A 17,742-nucleotide genomic window follows, 5' to 3' on the forward strand; every position below is an offset into this window, starting at 1 on the left:
GTAAGTACCAGTTGCCTGTACCACACAAAAATCTCCATCATTAACACTTACCCTGATTGTGTATGTTTCCTTGAAGGTCTGTGCTTGTTGGACATCTTCTGGTGTCATGGCCAGGAACACACATTTACAATGCCCCGAAATTACTGTCATAACGCTGCCAAGCAGTCCTGTGACATAGTTTAATGCACCGGTGTTGTGAGGGTCTTTGGCTAGCTCCTGGAGGGCCCCCTTTGCCTCTGTGGGTGCCCTTTTCATAAAGGGGACCATGTGGTGAGGACTGACCAGTCTTTCTGTAGAAAAAAAAAAGATAAATTACTCGGTGACATCAGAATTTCAGTGAAAGAATCATTTTAACCTGTTTGGATTGAAACAAACCTTTCTTATTGTTTTTTTTTAATACTCCAGCCTTTGTTTAACGATGGGTCCCCCAAGGCCTTTTTACAACTCGCCAGTTTTGACAACACATAATTGATGTGGTGTTTTGTCGCCCTGACTTTTGGTAGGTTTAATATGATGAGTAAGTTGAGGAAGGCCTCCACGTCCAGAATGACGTGTTTTTGGCTCGTGGGCTTGAGGGTCTCTCTGAGCTGATTGACAAATCTGATGAACTAACGATGGAAATAAGCAGTGTAAATATGGCAATGAATGCAATGGCTTGGATTTGTAGAGAACAAAGCATAGCTGCATATCCTTGAAGCCTTTTGGTGTTATGTAAAATGGTGAGGCTCTTATTAATATCCGTGCCCCCTTCTACCCCAGACATGTGAAGGATGAATTTTTTGGCATATACCCTCCTTTGATTGATGTTCTTACCCATTTGGGCGGTCTGGATTGGCCCTATGAGATAGTTCCGAAATGTGTCCAACAGGTTGTCTAAAAGTAAAAATTACAGGTAGCATCTTAACAGGAGAGCAGGATATTCATCTTGTAAACACCAGTAATACTCACCTAAGTTGGGTGTGAGGCTCTGTGAGCTACTGAGCAGTTGAATCCGGCACATGGAGCTGGTCGAGGCCAACAATGAAGTTGGAGGAGCAACTTGTAGCTTTGCAGAAGTAGAGGTAGGTGCAGCGGCAGAAGTGGCAGGTGGAGCGACAGGAGTGGCAGCAGCAGGAGTTGAGGTTTTAGGTGCATGAGGAGCAGCATGTTGATGTAGTAGATTTTGGGCCAAATGCTGCAGCCCCTCAACCTCCTCGAACAGCATTTTTTATTTTTGTTGCACCGAAGTTAAACCGAAGTTCTTGTTGCTCAGCTGCTCCAGTATGAGCCATTTGTCTTTGCGGTGATGGCAGGAAAAAGTTCCTCCCCGGTGTCGGTGGAGCTTGTGTGGGTGAAGATGCTCTATGAGGTGGTGTGCTTCGAACATCTGTGGGTGGGGGTGTTTGCACCGGTGGTGATGATGGTGGTCTGGTTAAGTCCATCATTTGGCCCATAATAGCCACTTTTTGGGCCTTTTCCATAATTTTTGAGAACTTCTTTCCCTGTAGAATAAGAAATGATTGAATGAAATATGAAGTAAGATTACAGTGTGTGTTTTACAAAAATGTGTAAAGTGTACATACAGGTGGTAGTCCATGGAAAAAAAATAGTTGTTTGTCCTGCCGGGCATAGTCTTTAGACCTGGACTTGCATTGCTTCATGGGGCACCTCAGTTTCCCACAGTTGCGGAGGCTCTCTTTGCAAAGAAACTGTTGCCTTGTGTTGTCATCTTTAAAGCCATGCACAGCTTTGATTTGGCGGGAAAGCTTTCTAGGATGAAAAAGCCATATAAATGTTAAAAATGTGTAATCTTGATCAAGTTTTACAAACGTTCATGAGTAACCCTGATTTCCAGCCAACATGTCTGAGGTGTGAGCACATTTCAATTTATATGTGCTAAATTAATGTTATAAATGTTTTAATAATATTACAATTTAAAATAATTATAATAAATACAATGATAGTAAAAATTTGCTTTCTTTTTTTTCCTGCGTTTCGGTTTTCGGCCAAGCATTTTTCACTTTCGTTTTTCGTTTTTGGTCTACTTGTTAAACAGCCTTTTAGACCTGGCAGAATGGCAGAAGCCATTGGACCCAAATGTAGTTTGCACATACATGGAGTAATAAAATATTACTTTATTGGGTGGGGGGGTCAATGAAATCACAGGTTTAACGGCGCTAGTGCAAATTTCTATTACGTCAGACCAAAAAGTATGCTGCCCTTTAATTAGTACTACTCCCTTTGAATAGAAACTGACCTTCACTCGTAGCAACAGTATAGACACATTTTCAGTGCAGCAGAAATCAAAGATAAATATTATTTTCAATACCTTGATCTTGTATCCTTATGTTGTTTCTAACCTTTATTATTCTTATTTCAGTTACTTTTTATTCTCCACACTTTTTTGCCATGCATAAACTCCCACATAGCACATCAGACCTACACACCTACACACCAATTTCAACTTGCTTCAAAAATTCACCCCTTCCTGGGAATATATTGTCTGATTCCACATTACTTACAATCTTTGCACAATTTAACGTTAAGTATACATTTTTCCCCATTCATTTTCAATGGGATACTTTGAAATTGAAATCCTTCAATTTTAATTCACAAGACTTCATTGTTCATTTATTTCAGGCAGCAATCAAAATGAAAAATTTATCAATAAACCTAGCCTGAAAAGGACTGGAAAGAAGAAAAACGTAAGTCCCAACCCCATCTCATTTATATCAAACTTTGAAAACAAATTTAGCTACTTTCTTGCAAGCTTGCAGTAACTAACAGCGGTTTCCATGAACACTAAAAAACAGGCGTGTATACAAACAGAATTAAACAATGTGTTAATTAACTAACATGACATCAAAAGCTCATACCAGCAATGGTAATGCAAACTAACAATAGCAGCTTGGGTAAGAGATAAACCAGAAACAAAACAAAAGCACAAACAGCACCTATCAATAATTCTAAGACAAAAGTATACCAACAATGGTAATGGATAATATGCCCGCAATGATAAAAAGCAGCACGCATACACTGTCACACTTCAATGATGACAGCAAGCCTGCTGTGTGGATCAGTGGGTAGTGCAGCGGTACATTGTCAAGTGAACAGTAGGCAATGGTTCAAATACCACCTTTGACTGATTGCAGTTCCAAGTTTTCTTTTTTTTCATTTGCCATTCATCTACAATGAATAATTTTCATGTAATTTATCTTTTGATTTACTTTATAAGCATTTCACAAGCATTCCACATGCATTCAGCTTTTTTTTTCTTTTTCTTTTTTAGGCTTTCAGTATTCCCACACAATTTCTCCAGAAATTGCACTTTGTTTAGTTATTATTATTATTATTATTATTATTATTATTATTATTATTATTATTATTATTATTACCACCATCTCAGATTATATATAATGCAATAATTGAATTCAAACACTTCAGTTTACTTTGCTATCTATATAAAATAAATGGACCAAAAAGAATCATGATCATTCCTCACACATTCCCTGATTTTGAAGATCAATTTTAGGCACGGCTGTACAACATCGACTGAATCCCTGAGTTTTCTATCTTTTCAGGGTAAAGAAGTAGAAAAAGCAAAATCATTGATGTAGCCATTATAATGTATGCATGTCATGTAAATTGACAGTGTATTTCTTCATTTAAAAAATCTTGCTACAGCAGGACAAGTCTTTGTTGCCAGTCCAATGTACATACATCCCTTGGTTTATATACAAAGGATCAGTAAAGGTGTATGTATTCCAGAAGCCTATGGAAGAATGTAAAGCTATGTTAATAAATCGCATAGGGAGCAGGGTGGCTCACATTCATCACACAGCTTTTCTCATTAAGTATTAAAGGCAGGCTGATAGTGGCTGAGGGACAGATCGATCTACTGAGCCAGGGATCTTTAACCTAGATTGTTAGCTGCCGGCTGGACTGGGGAGGGGGGATGCAAAAAAAGAAAAAAATAGAGGGACATGCACAATAGGCACATGTATTCATGAACAAGAAGGGATTTATTCCAGAAAGCGTATATTCTACCACAAATTATTACACACACTCAGTGATGCCCAAAATAATTGTAACATGGACATCAGAAGAGGCATTGAACCTTTTATAGGTTAACATAATTACAAGCCCTGTGACCATATTTTCCCCCTCAGGTTTTCAAAAATAAAATATGTTATACAGCATATATATTTTATATAATAAATAGTTTTTGGGTTTGTTTTGGTGTGGTTTATTGAACATCCATCCATCCATTTTCTTAACCGCTTGTCCTCACAAGGGTTGCGGGGGGTGCTGGAGCCTATCCCAGCTGGCTTTGGGCAGTAGGCAGGGTACACACTGAACTGGTTGCCAGCCAATCGCAGGGTTTATTGAACATATAAATGCAATACAAAATAAAACTGAAAGAAAGAAAATAAAAGTTAAAAAGGTAAATAATGATTAGTCAGAATTTGCATGTTCAAAGGGAGTAGAAAGAAGTACACAAATGTATCTAATTCTACCCCCACTAACTTATATCATGCACAATAAGTTATCCCATCCATCCATCCATTTTCTTAACCGCTTGTCCTCACAAGGGTCGCGGGGGGCGCTAGAGCCTATCCCAGCTGGCTTCGGGCAGTAGGCGGGGTACATCCTGAACTGGTTGCCAGCCAATCGCAGACAATAAGTTATTATATTTAATAATAAATCATTAAAATAGAAAATAAAGTAAATGAAGAAGAAAATAATGAATAATGGAAAATAAACATAACATGTTACATGTAACAACACATCTTACTTAGAATATACACTTTCGCCTAGGGCACCAAATCACCTAGGGCCTGTGTTTGACAGGTGATCTATCCAGGATGTACCCTGTCATCTGGGATAATCCTGAGTACCTTTTGTCCATGTAATGCTGCAGAGAAAAAAGTTGTAAGTGGATGGCTGGATGGATATTATGTCTAGTAGAGAAGATTTATCAGAGGGAAGAAATAAACATATTTTTATATATATATATATATATATATATATATATATATATATATATATATATATATATATATATATATATATATAGTTGGGACACACTTCCATCATCGTCAAACCGTCAATAATTCAAGCCGAACCGCATTGAAATGTAGTAGTGTGAGTAAAAGCAGATAATTTAAACAGGCCACAAATCCCATTATGAAAACACTGTTACATCTGGAATCACGTTGAGGTTTTAAGAGATTTTCACCTCCACCAAGTGCAAAAGAAAGACATACGATTAACTATCAGGATTGCACAAATAATGCCCAATGTTTAATACTATCACTGTGGCGTTCCTTGGGCAGCTATGGGACACAAGTGCTTATGGTGCACAAGTAACAGAGAGAGATTTATCCACCAATGCCGGAAATTGCAGTGGCTGTGAGCACCTTCACACAACTGACGTGGTTTGCCGCAAACATTATTAGATGTGTAGCGACATCAGCAATAACATCTGATTTGACCTATGCAATAAGCCTACTTGGTATACACACAAAAATCTACACAATGGGGCAGAGAAATTGAGTCTCTTTGTTAAACTTCACATGCTTCCTCTAGCTTTCCGCTATTCCCTTGCACACACTGGCATTGCGTCTCTGATACTTTCTCAGCAGATGGCAAATTCACAGGTCAACTCCATCCAAATGTTAAAAAAAACAAAAATCTGCGAATTTAGTGAAAATGCGACTTATGCCTGTTTCATATTTGTTATTATTTTGCAAATATTGAGAGGAGATTGCGCCATGAGATGACGTCAGATGAGAGCATCTCTCTGCCACAAGACATTCGGCTGAGTGTCAACAAAAGTGATCATAGACAGATTGCAAATCAAGCTTTCTTGATTTGTATGGAACAACTCTGTCAGCATTCACCACATACCGAGTCGTTTGTTAAAGATCCCATATTATGCTACTTTTCCACATTAAAATAGTTCTCAAATATTTAAAGGACCTTGTCTGTGACTTGAATTAGTCAAAATTGACTTGGTCCCTAAATCAGCAACAACAACCCAAAAAAAACTTTCAGAACAGCCCGTTTCAAGAAACGACTGCCATGGCGTGCAGAAGCAGTGTGGTACAACCGTACCAATTTGAGCCAGACAGACATGTCTTTTATACTTTTGAGAACTATTTTAATATGTGACAAAGTGGCATAACATTTTACCACAAGAAAAAGTTGTGGTAAAACATGGATACTGTTTAGGCTCGTTCACACTGCACGTCTTAATGCTCAATTCCAATTTTTGTGTGAAATCCGATTTTTTTGAGTAAGCGTTTACATTACCTATTAATTGCGACCTCAGTCTGTCTGCTGTGTGGACGTAATGCGTCCCCAAAGTGACGCGCATGTGCAGAAGAGGATACAACGTCACTCACAACGCTGTTTGCGGAAGTAAATACATATGGTCCAGCAGCGTGTCAGGGCCACAGACTTGTAAGTCCGTCCTCGGGGCTCATATTTTTACCATCTCATATCTACAGAGGAGTGATGCAGGAGGAGGTGGAAATATTATTTTGTGAAAATGAGGCGAGCCTGTTCAGCGCCTCATCTCACGGAGACCTCTCCTCTTTTTCTCTCCCTAACGATGACGTCAAGTCATTGCCACGCGTAATAAATGAGCCGTTTGCGTGGCCAAATTACTAATATCACCACCACAAATGTCATCTTTATACTTCATGTTTCAAGTGGGATTAAATTAAAGTAAAATATAAAGTCACAACATGTTATTCAAAACAACTTTGCCGATTCACGTACGTTTCCTGGGCTGTGCGGACCTCGCGGATGCGTCAAACATAAATTAAGCTTAATGCCCCCGCCCGCGCGGAGCATATATTGGACTTTTAATGACGTAGAGTTCGGATATATGCGACCTGGCCATTCAGACTGTGGTCGCATTGCAAAAATTCGGATACTAGGACCACATATGAAAGTGACCCAGGTCGGATGTGAAAAAAATCTGAATTGAGCCATTCAGACTGACATAAAAAAGTCAGATACAGGTCGCATTTGGGCAAAAAGATCCGATCTGGTTCGCATTTGCTTGCAGTGTGAACGTAGCCTTAGTCATTCCGATTGAAATCTTTCCGGATGAAGATTTCTGGTAATTTGTATGCTCCCTCTTCCCCTCCTTTAATCGTATCAGCCCTGCGGCAGCCGCGGGACGTACCGACATCGATCACATGATTGATAAAAATTGAGTTAATTTGTCATTTAGCACAGTAATTGTGATAGTGTTAACACTCATTGAAGCAACATCTTGATAAAAACAAGTTTATAGTACTTAAAAACAAGTTCTCCCCTCGCCGACAAGCCCCGGTGGAGACGCCGCCATTTTAGTGGGTGGTAACGACGACGTCGTGACGCATTTACATCCAGACAGAGCATGCACATTGCCGCACGAAGTCACGCCATTCCGATTGAAGTGTATGCATGTTGCTTGTTCGGATTGACAATGATGTTGTTATTCCGAATGAAATTCCATTCAGATTCAGCCTTTTCATTCCGATTGAGGTGTTTATATGGAGCATTTTCATTCCGTTTGGCTGTTCAGATTCATTCTAATCGGAATACATGGCTCCATGTAAACCAGGCTACTGTTGTAGCATGAGTTTGCAATTGTTTAGGCAGTGGTTATTTTGCCGTATCCAGCAAATCTCCCGCGAATGTTATTTTGCCGTCAATTTCTCAGATTTGCAGTGAGTGCTTGTAAACATTTACAAGTGATTATGAATAACACAAATGTGCGCATTTAGGCCACTGCGCTGTCGCAATGTGCAAGCCGTCTCGTCGAGACCACTTGGCGGCCGGTTAGCATCACAAAGTCACGTCAACTAGGGGGCGAGTTGCCAGTCACGGCAAAATAACCACCATGGATTGTATCTTGGCCAAACAATACACGACCACTTCAGTATTATCCAACTATCTGTCTGCTTTATCATATCTGACCTCTGTAACCAAACGATCTCCACACGACAAATGTAGCTGCCACTTTAGGCACTAAAAATACACCGCTAATATGGTAGAAGGTATGATATGGTACATCTCTAAATGAAATGGGAAGGAAGGCTAAATCAAAATAAAATGTTAAACATCTTTCACGTTTACAGTCGTGTCACACCGTTGGGACCGAGCCATTGTTTAAACGAGTTGCAAACCCAGCTCTGCACAGGCTTTCATTAACAAAACAGTCCTTCGAGATATGCTGTCGGTATGCGTCCTTGAAAAATAAAATTAATCCACTGTCTTCTCAAAGACTCGGACGAAGGAAGCAACCACTTCTTCCTGATCGTTATTACCCCATTGTTCTCCACGAAGCGTACGCTGCAAGGGGGGGATGAGCAGCCAGCTTCTCGAATTTCTGTGGGTGTGACAAACCTTTAGCAGAGGCGGTGCCACTAACCCAAAGGGGCGGGTCGAGTGCACTTCTGTGTCTTATTGACGTCACCAAGTCACGGAAGTTTAATCTGTTCGTTTGAAGCACACATTTCAAAAATTTGGAGAAAGCTAAAGAAGTTGAGGACGGACATTTTGCATACCTGGTTGGATCGTAGAGAGGCCGGGATGCATACTATGGATAGAAAACCCCACTAAAGTGCATTTTCATACCATGTAACCTTTAAGTATATTGTCGGAGATAACGAGATCACTGCGTCGTTCTCCATCTATGGGACCACTGGTGCATAAAAGGCTTCTGAGAAGTGGTTGTTCAGCACCATTTTACAGGTGGACTGTCTGAAACATTTTTGCATGACATGAGCCATGTTTTATCTGTGTGACACAATTACTTCATCTTATGCTGCCAATTTTTGTGACTACTATATATGTGGTTGTGTGCTCTAATATTCGGTCAAAATGTGCAACATGATATTCGGTCTTGTCATTTTTTATTCTCAAAGCTTATTTTCAAAGTCAGAATTCACATTTTCTTTTTTTAGCTACGCACTGAAAAATACACCCCGAAAAAACTGTTTTGGAATTTTAGGCCTTTCCCGAATTTCTAGCGGTTCCATTCAGGTAAATTTTCCCAATTGTTGATAGATAGATGAAAACCCACCTAATACCTCATTCGGTTTTAATACCTTTCACACAGGGTAGCAACTTGGGGAAAAAGGCAGGGGGTTTGAAAAAAGGTTTGAAAGTGCATTTTAAATGGACTATAGTCTCGATTTCGCTATATATTGTGTAATGACATGACACTAAAGATTTTAATTGTTTGGAAAACCTCACAAGGGAGGCATAAGAGGTGCCCAGAATTTAAAAGGAATAATTGACTCATTGAGCCATTTTCAGAAGTAAAAAGTTTATATTTTGTCCAGAATTAATTTGATAACTTCATTATTTTTCATGTGCAACTAATACCTTTAAAAACAAATGTTTCCACTTGCTATCGACTGAAGACGACATCACCTGTGCTGAGGAAATAGGTAATGACCAATCATGGCTCAGTTTGGTAACCAAACCCAGAAAACAGGTGAGCCATGATTGGTCGTTACCTATTTCCTCGGCACAGGTGATGTCATCTTCAGTCGACAGCAAGTGGAGAAAATTTGTTTTTGAAGGTATTAATTGTTCCTTTAAAAATAATGAATACATAATAAAGTTATCAAATTAATTCTGGACAAAATATGAACTTTTTACTGCTGAAAATGGCTCAGTCAGTCAAGTATTCCTTTAATGGCTATTTGTTCTATCGTTCTATAAGAGTTAAGCCATTCCACCCAATGATTCATTCGCCTGACTTGCATGCAGAGAGTGTGGGTTTAGCGCCCACAATGTGATGGTGTGAAAGTGAGTGTGAGAGGTTGTCTATCTCAATTTAACGTGTGATTGACTGGTGAGTAGCCAGTGCTGCAGTCCGTCTTTCACCCGAAGTCATCTGGGATAGACTGCAGCTGGCTGTGATCCTGAACAGCATAAGCAGTGTAGAAAGTAAATGGATGTGGTTAGTTTGGTTAAATGGATCATTCAATTCTACAATGACAATATTTCTATTCAAATAAACATTGAAACACTGTGCTGTTTTGAATTACTGATAAATATTCCAATCTTCAAATTTAGTAAAAAAAGAAATACAAATAAACAGTGTTTGATTTGGTATTTGTATGTCTGATCAGCCAAGTTAAAAGTTTTACAAACAGTAGGACAAAATGAAAATTACAGCAACACGTCACATTTAGTGTCAAAGAATGTTTAAAGGTACCACGCCATCAAAATCTATTTAACTCAAAATGAGCCTGTGACACAGTTCAAGTTTGACATCTACATGATTTGTCGATTGTATGCAGTACCTGATAAAAGGTGAATAGCTTGCAAAATGAGCGGATTAGATTTGGGCAATGTTGTGACGTACATTGGCTAATCATTATTAAAGTACCTTGTAGTTGCAACACACCAACTCAACTCAGGAAAAATAATGGCTGAGCAACAATGCGTCGTGAGCAAAACTAAAACTCTGCATCACCTCCCAACCCTGGAGGAGTTGAGGAATGAAGGATTCAATTGTAGAAATTCTTAAACATTCGGAACCAGTTGTGTTGTGTTCAGACACATTTCGTGGAGGATGACTTTGCAATTATAAGCTTACATACGCTAAAAGTACACTTCTGGGTTTTAAAGCAACACTAAGGAACTTTCAGTTTATGTTGATTTGGATAAAAGCGGTAATGTTATGCCTGAAGGAAGACCACATTACCCACGAGGACAAGCGCATTGTGTCGTTTTTGAGCTCACGCCAGCAAGTGAAATCCGGGCCAATGTTGATCCTTGACTGTCCTTTTATCTGGGTAGCTTGCCTTTTTGTTTAGTTTTTTGTCTCCTCAGACAAACCTTTTCAGTTGTTTTGCAGCTTCTGCCAAGAAAGCAGTAATAGTGTGTCAACATTCAAATTGACTTCTGTCTTTGTAAAGAATGGGGAAAGCGGGAAGTGACATGCCATGAAGCAGTCAGCACATTTGTAAATTTTTGTGTATCCTCCTCAAAGTTGCTTAGTGCCAGTAAAAATTACAGACCCCCTCAGGCCATGGCAAAGATGCCATTCAACTGTGTTTTAAGTCAATGTTTCATCAGAAGTGTTATGTTGGGTTCTTTCAAAAGAATACGGCTGTTCTTGAGTAACCATCCTTTTATTAACTGGCTGCAACAACAATGAACGCACTTCCTTTATCCAATGTACTGTAATCGAAGACCTAGTCTGCCTTTTAGTGGTTACACAGATTCAATACACCACATCCCCCTTACACAAGTTATGTTGACCGTTTAGCTGTAGACATAAATTATTTTCTAATCAAACTTTACCTCTTTCCACTCACGAACGGTAGGGGGGGCGGCGGGGGGTATTTCCATTGACACATGTTAACTCTTTGACCGCCAAAAACGTTTAATAACGTTTAGTAAAATCCAAATGAGTGCCGCCAAATAAGTTAAGACGTTCACTATGTTTTTTTTGTTTTGTTTTTTGGAAACGGGTGGAGGAAAGCCTTGGCCAGCTGTGCTGAAAGTATCAAGCAGATCGAGTTAGTATAATGACTATTTTTGGGCACTAGGTGGCAGCGATGACTCTCTTTGGACAAGATCAGGTAGGAGTCAGTAGAAGACGTGAGGCGGAGCTAGAGTGTTGAGGGGAGAATGGCTGAGGAAGCGAAAATGGCGACCGGTTGCAAGCAGCTCACGCTTGAGCATTTTTTTCAAAGACGAAAAGCATCGACCAATGCTAAAGAGCACATTGATGATGATGATGGTGACTCCGAGGTTGACGCCGAAGTTGAAAGCGTTGACGCGGCGGCTTCGATCACGTCGTAAAGCCTCACCGGCTAGCGATGCTAACGCCGGAAAACGTGGTGCACAACCGAGCACTTCTGCACAGGCGGACGTTCAATCGGACGATGAAGAGTACCCCGAGTCCAATGCATATTCATCGGAGTCTGATCACGGAGAAGACACTGGTTCTGGACTACGATGCCACCATGAATGGAGTGGATAAGATGGATCAGAACATCTCTTACCACCCGGTATAGGAACTGAAGGGCATGAGGAAGCCAGACGTAACACCAGGTCACCATATCATGATCCTGAGAGTAGACTTGATGACAACATGGCCAAACACACACTGCAGTATATACCTGCTACTCCCCGGAAAAAAAGGCTGGCAAGAAAGTGTAGGGTCTGCATGCGAAGGGGCAATCGCAGTGAAACTAATCTGTGTTGCAAATCCTGCTGCGTCCCCTTGCACGCGGGGGAGTTTTACACAATATACCTCACAAAAAGAAAAATTGTGTAGTTGAAACATCCACACAATTGTAACTAGTACCACAGTTGCACACATTTGTAAATAGTTTGCCAAATTGTTTTGTCAAATTGTTATACTGTTGAATGTAAATAAACTTATTTTGCTATCAAAAAACACTTTTTCATTGTTGGTGGTAGTGTTTTACAGAAGTAAAGCACTGTTTAGGTGTTTGTGGCATCATTCATGGAAAAAAAAGGTGTCAAATTCACTAGAGTGCATGAAATAATATCGTTTCACAAAAAGCTTGATTTCTCCGTATTTTGGTCCAAAACAGAGCATTTGGGTAAAACTAATCTATTTTCTATTGTTGACTACTGAAAAACGGAATAAGGTAGAAACAAACGTTTTTTTTCTGATGAAAGATGAGAGTTCAATCTTTCATTTGGTAGCATCTTGTGTTTCCATAGTCCAAACACAAAATTTTCTGTGGACCTTGAAAGATCAGTCAAAATGCTTAAATCAGCTGGCACCCAAATGTTCTCTTTTCTGAAAATGCTTGGCAGTCAAAGAGTTAATAACATTATTTTTTTCCCTTTCACTTCTCAACTCGTTATAACATTTTCATACAAAACGTTTTACACCGTTTCAATGGCATATACAAAACTCAAATTGATCATATCCATTACAATTGTAACATTTACAGAGCCAGTCTCTATGGTCTTATAACGTCTCTCCCAGACCTGGTTCGGACAACACCTGGTGTTTGTGGTGCTCCTGGTTCTGTCTCTCTAGGAGTGTTATCAGTTGAATCGGGCAGATGTGATTCTTTTCGAGTCTCTGATATTGGCATCGATTGGCATCGGAACAAGATGACTGCGGTTCCTTCTCGTTGCTCCTTTTGGTCCACTGATGACATAGGATCGTGGTGTGGTGTGAACAGGTGTCACTGTACCTTGTGCTTTTGCATCTATAATCCAGAGCGTCCCGGCAACAATTTGTCTAAGTCTCTGGTTGTGTCTTTTGTCGAAACATCTTGTCTCATCCTTCGCCACATGACGTAGTTGTTGCAATTCTGGCACACAAGGTTGCAAAGCTTCCGGAACCATTGGCAAGGTGGTATGGAGTCTACGCCCCATTAGCAGCAGTGCTGGGCTGTATCCATTTGCCAGCGCTGTTGTTCTGTAGGCCAAAAGGGCACGGTATGGGTCACTGGACTTCTTGAGGTTTTTGACTGTTTGGACAGCTCTCTCTGCCTTGCTGTTGCTTTGGGGGTACCTGAGACTACTGGTCACATGTTCAAAACAGTACTCATTTGCAAAGTCTTTCATTTCCCGACAAGCAAATTGTGTTCCATTGTCTGTGATCAGTATTTCCGGTATTCCGTGACATGCAAATATTGATTTAAGATGCTCGATGACATTGACTGAACGAGTTGGGCTGAGCAGGGCGATCTCTATATACCTGGAAAAGTAGTTCACTACTAACAGGTAATTTTTGTCTTTTAGAGTGAACAAGTCCGCTCCTAACTTCTGCCATGCTCTTTCTGGTAGTTCGGTGGGCAAGAATGGCTCTCTTACATTGACTCTTTCCCAAATGCAATGTCGACATTTTAGCACAAGTTCGCTGATCTGACTGCTTAAATCCGGCCACCACACTGCCTGGCGGGCGCGCTATCTACACTTCAATACACCTTGGTGACCCTCGTGTATCTTGTCCAAAACAGCATTTCTCATGTTAGCAGGGGTTACCAACCTTTTGTCCCTTAACAGCAGTCCATTGTGCACACTCAGGAACATCCTCTCAGGCCAGTGGTGTTTCACCATTCCATGTAGCTGGTTATGATCGGGCCAACCCTCTGTAGTGTACTTTATAATTTGAGAACACACACTGTCGGACTGGAGTTGATCTTGAAGATCTGCCAGATATTTGTTGGTTGTGGATACCCCTCTAACACCAGGGTTAGGAGGGTTACTTTTAAAATGTATTCTGTTACAGTTACAAGTTACCTGCTAAAAGATGTAGTTAGTAACGTAATCCAAGTACCATAATATTAAAGTAATGTAACTTGAATACTTTGGATTACTCCAATACAGAGTATGCTCATGAAGACAAAAAACACACAAAAAAACCACAATATATATTATATACAATGTGCTATTTGCGGGGGTGATAGGAACCCGGGCAGCCTACAAATAGCAACAATCCTGTGTAATTAAAAAGCATGTAGGCTATAGATTGGTTGATTGATTGGTTGATTGATAGATAGATAGATAGATAGATAGATAGATTGATTGATTGATTGAAGGCCATATGCTGTTTTCGAACTGTCACTGAAAGCAACCACACCTCACAGTTCAGACAGACAGACAAACAGACAGACAGACAGACAGACAGATAGATAAAACTTTTGCTCCTTCAGCAAGACGAGTAAATTCCAGTGAATACCGGTTGCCATTTCCTACTCCTGTCTGTAAAGCTTTTTCAAACTGCCTGCGTGTGGAGGACACGACTAGTCAGTTCGTTCATCCCCACCTCCCTGACATGTCCCTCTCTCTCTCTCTCTCTCTCTCTCTCTCTCTCTCTCTCTCTCTCTCTCTCTCTCTCTCGCACTCGCTCTCTCTCACTCTCTCATTGTAGAAATGGTAATCCCTCGAAGTAATCCCTATTTTGTTTTCAAAAAAAAAAAAAGGGGACATTTTTAATAAATGTACCTGTAATATGATTACATATGTTTTCCTGTAACTATAACGGAATACAGTTAAAATAAATTGTTTTAATCTGATTACGTAACGGCGGTACTAGAGTTGCCACCCGTCCAGTTTTTCCCAGAATTGTTCTCTTTTTTGACCAACTGTCCTGGGAAAATAAAAATCCCTCCCAGGACACAATTTGTCCCGTTTTTTTTTTATGAAGAATGCCAAAAGCTAATTTGATTTCCTTAATTCTGTAGTCTAAAAATGTCCTCTGTGCTACTGTGGAACACACTGTTACCAAACGTGCCGTTGGCGGCACATTTACGTAGGTGCACTTTGGATTACCGTAACTCTGGCACCGTTTGTGCTATCTGAAAAATTCCAATGGTGACTAAAAGCTAAGCCTTTGTCCTTTACAGAAAAAGTATCATCATTATGGCAATTTCAGTCCTCCTCTCACGGTAGCCAGGGAAGTTGGTGAGTCACGAGGAAAGAGTGCAGAGAAGAACAGTCGGATTTTCAGACATTTCTACATAGATTTGAACAAAAAACTTTAACAAGAAGGTATGTATATCGACACTTGTATCACATGGTGGCTTTTTATAGAACCTTTTTATAGAGGTTTTTCTAGAATAGTGCAATACACGTTGCCACGTCGTTTTTGTATCTTGTTTTTTAGAGTGCATGCCTTGTTTGTAGTTTACAGTGTGTGTGTGACTAGCTGAATAATAAAGATTACTAAATTCAGTTTGTTTTGTAATGAGGGACAAACATTGCATTGCAGTCTCTCTCTGAAAAAAAAATCTCCTTTTATATAGATTTGAACAAAAAGTGGCACGTCCAAAACTATTCATACCGTTCTCCTCACAAATCAATAGAAAAGCCTTTATTGGCTATTACAGCAAATAAAACGCATCCATATTTACATGACCCGGCTGATATTTTTGCCAATTCTTCTTTAGCAATGAGCTCTTCTTGTCATCACCCTGATCTGTAGTTCCATCCACAGATTTTCAACTGTCTGGGCCACTACAAAACATAAATATTTTCCTGCGCGAGCCATTTCTTAACCACTTTTGCTGTGCGTTTTGGGATTTTGTCATGCTAAAATGTCCATGTATTAAAAATTTGCCGGGGGTATGAATAATTTCAGGCTTGACTGTTAAGTACCCGAGCTTGGTCAGGTGTCCCTTTTTTTCACAAATCCAAGGTGGCAACTCGAGGCGGTACATGTATTCCGTTACTCCCCAACCCTGTGCAACAACAGATTCAACATAAATGTGAGTGTCTTCCATAAGTTCGGTGTCTGTGTGAGTAATGCTGTTTGTAAGTGGTGAGCGTGAGAGTGTATCAGCAGTGGTGAGACTTTTGCTAGGGATGTGCTTTATAGTGTGGGAGTACCTCATTAGGCGCATACAGAACCTCTGTATTCACGGTGGAAGCGCATCCAAAGCTTGTCCTCCCAGAAGACTCACCAGTGGCTTGTGGTCCGTTTCAAGCTCAAAATCCAGACCCAAGATGAAATCATTGAACCTCTCGCAAGCCCAGGTGAGAGCCAGTGCTTCTTTTTCCAGCTGGGCGTAGCGCTGATCTGTAGGTTTCAGTGACCTCGAAGCATAGGCAACTGGTGACCACATCTCTCCCTCTTTCTGTAGCCTGCTTCCAGCCCGTATGAAGAGGCATCCGCTGAGATTTTCTGTGGCTTATTCGGGTCGTAGAATTGTAGTACTGGAGCAGTGGACAGTTCTTGTTTTTTTTATTTTATTTTATTTTTTATTTCTTTCCCAATAGCTCAGTATTGTTCATTCTGTAATTTTACCGATTTGACATGCCATCATCATTGCTCTTTTTTTAATTAATAATTTTGTATATTTTTATTTTATTTTGTATGTGCGTGTGCGTGTGTGCGTGTGAGTGTGTACTCATTAGTTCACCTAAAAACTTTTTTTTTTTTAAAGAACTCAGTATTGTTCATTCGGTAATGTCATCATCATTGCCCTTTTTTATTTTTTATAAATATATATATATATATATATATATTTTTTTTTTTGTATGTGGGTGAGTATGTGTATGTGCGTGCGTGCGTGCGTGCGTGTATTTGTTAGCTCACCAAAAACCTATTAGGAAAAAAATCCCATACCGTTCACCTAAACCGAACACCGCCGTCAGGAGACCCAAGGGGACCAAAGAAGGAAAGTGAAATCCAGCACCGACCAGACACCACCCACCGGGCCACCCACCAGAATTCTTCCCCAACCCCAGAAACATCTAAATTCCAACAAATCCCCAAAAAAATAAAAATCAGGGAGACCTCAAGAGACCGAAGGAGACTGAGGAAAGGAAGGAAGGACAGACGAAGCCGAGTGAGATCCACAGACACCAGCCTCCACCGATTCAATGACCTGAGGAGGAAGCAGATTGTGTCTGAGTTTCGATAGATGCTGGTGTGGTGGATCTGGCATGCATGAAAATCTCCACCAAAGAGGGGAGCCGTCGACCCCTGCCAGGACAGGGCAAGCGCAACACCTCAGGGCCCCCCAGGCCGCGGCAGCGCCAAATGACGACCCCCGGGTCCCGCCAGGGCCACCGGCAGGAGAACAAACCCAGGAGCAGGAGCGCCCCCCATCCCAACACGGCCCGCGCCCCCGACCCAACACAGCAGGACGGGGCACGACAGGCCCGCCAGGCACCCCACCGGCCCACAACCCCACCGGCCCACAACCCCCGCACCCCACACGACCCCCCATCCATCCAAGGATCAAAGAAAATAAAGGAAAGTGAAATCCAGCACCGACCAGACATTACCTACTACCC

General features: G+C 40.7%; 1 pseudogene; it reads left to right on the top strand.

Annotated features, from left to right (window-relative positions):
• Positions 1–998: 998 nt before the first annotated feature.
• Positions 999–17,742, top strand: part of LOC147168030 (uncharacterized) — a 45,204-nt pseudogene continuing 28,460 nt past the window's right edge.

The sequence above is a fragment of the Leptonotus elevatus genome, chromosome 9 (assembly GCF_054856555.1).
Source record: "Leptonotus elevatus isolate MCC_2025b chromosome 9, RoL_Lele_1.0, whole genome shotgun sequence".
NCBI classification, from domain to species: domain Eukaryota; kingdom Metazoa; phylum Chordata; class Actinopteri; order Syngnathiformes; family Syngnathidae; genus Leptonotus; species Leptonotus elevatus.